The sequence below is a fragment of the Danio aesculapii genome, chromosome 19, assembly GCF_903798145.1.
Source record: "Danio aesculapii chromosome 19, fDanAes4.1, whole genome shotgun sequence".
Classification (NCBI taxonomy): Eukaryota; Metazoa; Chordata; class Actinopteri; order Cypriniformes; family Danionidae; genus Danio; species Danio aesculapii.
Genome location: NC_079453.1, coordinates 17,932,543 through 17,938,282, shown reverse-complemented (window position 1 = coordinate 17,938,282; position 5,740 = coordinate 17,932,543). Strand labels below are relative to the sequence as shown.

General features: G+C 39.8%; 1 long non-coding RNA gene across 1 annotated transcript; it reads left to right on the top strand.

The window, feature by feature from the left end:
* The first annotated feature begins 2,728 nt into the window (after positions 1-2,728).
* LOC130246402 (uncharacterized) lies at positions 2,729-5,141 on the top strand. The gene is made up of 4 exons (XR_008839439.1): positions 2,729-4,451; positions 4,557-4,761; positions 4,855-4,917; positions 5,016-5,141. It is a non-coding gene; the product is annotated as an uncharacterized LOC130246402 (long non-coding RNA).
* Positions 5,142-5,740: the final 599 nt, after the last annotated feature.

The window sequence follows — 5,740 nt, the reverse complement described above, 5'->3', positions numbered from 1 at the left end:
TGGAAGGTGAACCTGACCTTGGAACCTGACAATCAGTTTTTATGCGTGTGGACCTAACCACTGGAGAGTCAACAAAACCCATAGCTCCAGGTGCATGAACTATATCTCTAAAAAATCTACCCCTTCCTCCTCCAATATATACATCCTCAACATCGTCAGCAGCGTAAGTATATGACATTTTCTTTTCTTTTTCAAAATGATTATCACTATAATTATTATTCAAATATTATTATTATTATTATGATGATAATTCAAATATTATTATTTTAATACGATTAGACTAAACGAGAAAAAAAAGAAAAGAAATAATTCAGTCAAGTGTCATATTATCTTCACTGATGTTTAACATTGAGTCTTTGTACCTCTCCAGCAGATAAGAAGGGAAAAGTTCATCCAAATCCTTAAAATGAAGAATACAGCATACAGCAACATCCGGTGGTCAATCTGATGTTGATCCTTTCGAAGGTCACGGCACCAATGTAGCCGGAGCCGGTCTTAACGGCTCGACTACCCCTCTGCGTTGTGTTGTGTTGTGTGAAGTAAAGAACTGAAGTCTGTCTAAAGGTTCAGATGTCTCATTTATTTAAGTGCTGCACAAACAGAGAACATGCAGTTATGATTCTTCTTTTATAATTCCTCTTTCGCCTGCTACTGCTTGCTCTGCTCTGTCCTCCGACAGACTCAAGCAAGAATAATACAGTAAATATAACGTATTACATAATGAGAAAATATAAGTCATTATAAAACACGGTCCGCTGGGGGCGTGGCTGGGCGTGTCTATATGATTTATGACCTTTGTTCCGTAAATATATACAACCTTGTGTCAAAACCTATGCATCATTAGAAAGCTATAAACCTCAAGATTCATGTTCTGAGCTTGTTTTTCAAATCAATGTACCACAGAGGAAAGGGTTAAATGAAATCACGAAGGACCGCCCATTTAAACACGTGCAAAGTTCACCGCAATACTTACGTTTTATCTCCTGTAGTTCTGATCAGCGAGGACGACTCCAAAAAACAACTACATCCCTGATGGTGTAAGGGTTCACTGTCCAAAATGCATCCCAGCTTTTGATCCAAAACAATGGAAAAATTTGGGAAAAACAAAAAATACTCCCATTGTTTACAAAGATCATTTCAAGATGAAGTAATCAGTAACGACTATTTTCGATGAAAAAATATTTTTTATCCGTATTCAATCGATGAAAAGTCCCTGTTTTCTCAAAGTTTAGTCTCTTCCTTGCAAAATAAGCCCGCCTTCGTCTCCCTCCTTCAATCACAGGCTTTGTTATTGTTCTCAAAACAAAGGCAGTGCTTCACTGGCTCAGAAGAGGTGTCAATCTTCGCACGTCATTTTCTACTTGTCAAGCCAGCTAATGTGTAGACGGCAACGTTTTGATGGATGGAAGTTGTAGCCAATTAAAAGACCTTTACTGTGACACGCCGTTTACGTAGTACACAGTGGTATTTACACAGATTACACGTGCGTAAACATGTTAGTTCCACGTGCGCCCTCGCCAGTACGCATCGTGTGCATAGAGTGCAGTGAGACATCGCTTGTTTTTTACCGATCGCCTTTCCATCTGAGTTTTTCCAACAATGGATCATCACGTTGAGAAGAGTTTTTGCGGTGTTGAGAGTGTTTTGGAGGAGATCATGAGAAGCAGCGACGAGGAGCAGCAGAGAGATGCGGAGAAATGTTTTTCAGACAAGGAGAGCATGGCGTCGAGTATCTATTCTGCCCAGGAAGATATGTTTGTTGATGGACTCGATCCCGTTTTAGATCGGTAAGTTTCTCTACCTTTGTTTTGAATGTTTGAAACTGTATTTGCAGTGTTTGTTTTAGCACAGCAGCTTTTTGATCACTAAAGTAACAGCAAGAGTGATAATGAAGGGCCTACACGAGTAGGCATACATCGTGCTTATAAAGATTTCACGTGTCACTTATAAACGCGTAAATCTGATGCACTGACGATAAAATAACTGATAGAACAGATAACAAAGTAAAATAATATGGGAGGAAGTAAAAGTGCAAATGGTTTGTACATTGTTTATCGTGTAATTGCATTTGTTGCTTTATGCTGTTTTGGAGGTTATATGCGGTTATATTGTGTCCAAATGCACTTCATATATATTTGCAGTGTTTTTATAATAATGTAAGATATATTTGGGAGAAGGTAAAAACACGACAAATGATTTATTATATTGAGCATTATTTTCAAAAGTAATTTTAGGCTTTTGCAATAGTAAAATGAAGGAATATTGACGCTTTGTAGTTGTATGTCTCTAATATATGACTAAAATCCTTATTTGCATTGTTTTTATAATAATGTAAGAAATCATTTACAAGGTAAATATATTTGGGAGAAGGTAAAATATTACAAATTATTTATTATATTGAGCATTATTTTCAAAAGTAATTTTAGGCTTTTAAAATTGTAAAATGATGGAATATATATGCTTGTAGTTGTCGTATGTCTCTAATATATGACTAAAATCCTTATTTGCTTTTGTGTGTGTTTTTCTGTGCTAGAAATAGGCCTTCTGAAACGGATGAGGACTGGAATCCGGAGTCCAGTCCTGTACGACGGAAGAGACGACGACAGTCATCTTCATCTCCAGCTCCATCTTCTGTAACTATGAGAGGGAGGGGGAGAAGGAGAGGGAGGGGGAGGGGGAGAGGGAGAGGAAGAGGGAGGGGGAGAGGGAGAGGAAGAGGGAGGGGGGGAGGGAGCAGATGCCAGTCAGTGTCTGATGTGTCCCCTGGCACCTCACATGAAAGATGGAAGGATGTGGATGAAGATGACAGTGGGCCTCCCCAGCCTGTGTTCAGGCCTGCTCGTGAACCTGGGCCACAGTTGGTGACAACTGACAGATACACACCGCTGCAGTTGTTCCATCTCCATCTGTGTTGCAGACCATCATGCAACACTCTAATGCCTATGCAAGCAAACATCGCCAGGAAACAGACAAGTCATGGAAAAGCATCTCTGTGGAAGACATGAAGTCTTACCTGGCGCTTGTGATTTTCATGAGTCTCATGAAGGTGTGTGCTTTGACAGACTATTGGAGGAGGTCTGACGTGTACAGTGTTCCCCTTCCTGCAAGGACCATGTCCTGTAGGAAGTTTCTGAACATTGCTAATCCTCTCTATCTTAGCGATCCTCAGGATGATGAAGCAAACGAAGGAAAGAAGGGAACCGCAGCCTATGACCGCTTGGGGAAGATCAAGCCTCTGTATGACAACATTAGGGATGCCTGCAAAGCATTTTTTCATCCTGGTCAAAACATCTCCATAGATGAAAGGATGGTGGCATCCAAGGCGAGGTCTGGGCTCAAGCAATACATGAAGAACAAACCCACTAAATAGGGCTACAAGCTTTTTGTTTTGGCAGATTCCCAGTGTGGTTATACATCAGAGTTCTTTGTGTACGAAGGCAAGCGAATGTCATCTCCGAATGGGCTGAGCTATGAGTCTGTCATGGCACTCATAGATGAAAAGTATCTGGGCACTGGTTATAAGCTGTACGTGGACAACTTTTACACCAGTCCCAAGCTTTTCAGAGACCTCCTCTCTAAGAGGATTTGGGCATGTGGCACCATTCGTTCAAACAGGATTGGTTTCCCAAAGACGGCCACCAATAAACTGCCACCGAATGCTCCACCAGGGTCAATTCGATGGATCAGAGAGGATGACCTGCTGTTTGTGGAATGGAAAGACACCCGGGAAGTGCTGATGTGCTCCACTTTCCACAAAGCATATGGAGGTGACACAGTGCAAAGGAGTATCAAGGACAATGATGGGCAGTGGTCTATTGTGCATGTGCCAGTGCCTGGTGCTGTGCTGGACTACAACAGGTTCATGGGGGGAGTGGACCTGTCAGATGCCCTCATTGGTTACTACAAAGTGCTTCATAAGACACGGAAGTGGTACCGATCCTTCTTTTACCACTTTGTAGACATCGCTGTTGTCAATGCCTTCATTTTGCATCAGCAACTGGCCAGAGCAAAGAGGGAAAGACCCCTGACCCAGAAAGCATTCAGGGAAACCCTTGTTATGGAACTCTCAGGTTTGGAATCAGGCGGAGCTGCAATCCCAGCTCCATATACCATCTGCCACAATCCGAAGCACATCACGGATGACAGCACTTCTGGACGACGAAAGTGCAGACTTTACCATCAGAAGACGCCAGTCATGTGTGCAACATGTGAGGTGCCACTGTGTTTCCTTCCGAAACGGGACTGCTACAATGACTGGCATCGGAGGGAGGGGAAATATTGATTAGTGTGTGGTATTTAGTCTGTCATGTTCCATTTTTATTTGCACTTTATATTGTTCAAAGTGTTCAAAGCTAATAGTTGTTCAAGATTTTTTTCCAAGTTTAGGTGGAGTTCAGACCCTGAGAAATGCAGTTCCAAGGAGTGAGGTGATGAACAACAATCCACATCCAGTAAGTTTTGATCTTGTGTTTTCTCTGGTAATAGTGGATTCAATTTGTTAACATTTCTTTAGTTTTTTTTTACATTGGCTGTCTGTGTTTCCTTCTTTTTTACAGTGTGTATCTTCAGATTCTGCACTGTTGAAAAAAAATGTGACAGACTGGCATGAGGCAGTATACTTACACACACACAATTATACACAGAGTTACAAAGTTGATTTGTTTTACTTACACACTTTTTCTGTCTCTGTTTCCTTTTTTTTCGCATGGGTTTCTTTGGAGTCTGGGTTGTTGAAGAAAATGTGGCACAAGGTAGTCCTAGGTAAGTACTCACACATGTACACATCTATACATAGTTACAAAGTTGATTTGTTCTGCTTTTACAGTTTTTATGTCTCTGTTTCCTTTGTTGCAGTGGATGTCTTCTGAGTCTGCACTGTTGAAGAGCACATAAAATGCTGACATGAGGCAGTACTAGGTAAGTACTCACACGTACACAACACAATATTCCACATTTGATTTATTGTGCTTACACACTTTCTAACTTTCTCTCTATCTCGCTTTCATGTCTTTCAGCGTCTTTGGTTTCCAGTTGGATAGACAGCCAACAAATGTCTTTAGTGTAAATAGTTGCATTGTTGATCAAGCATCAAAATTAATATTTTGCTGTAACAAAAATTGTAATAAATTTTTTGTTTGTTGTAACAAGTGTTTGTTTTTCCTAAATTCATCAAGTTTTTTTCAAATGCATATGTACAGTATGTAGTATCTAATATCATTGGGAGTCTCCAAATAGCCATTTTTAAAGGTTTCCTAGAATTATCTAGAAATAAAAACTAAAATGCAACATTTGATTTCAAGAATTTTTTTTTTTTTTTTACAAAAGACTAGTCCAGGCGTTGACTATTGTACCAGTTGGAGTTGCCAAATGGACACCAGGTAACCAAATGAGTTAACGCCACAATTGTTGATCTGAAATAGTTTTTTCTTGTCTTTTCCTCCTGATTTGGTGGGCAGAGCAGTTCTGAATCAATTTGCATGTTTGTGTTATGTATTTTTGACTCATTTGGGCACTTGGTTACCAGGTGTCCACTTGGAGTCTCCAAATGGTCTTTTTAAAAGTACGCCTAGACATTTTTTTAAATAAATGCTTACAGAAACCACATTTTTGTGAGTATCATCCTCAAATTTGAATTACAACATGGGCATACATACATCTTGATGTTTTTGGTGTTTTTAAACCATTACCATTCAATCAACATTAATTTTTTCATAAGTGAAATCATATTTAATCATATTTT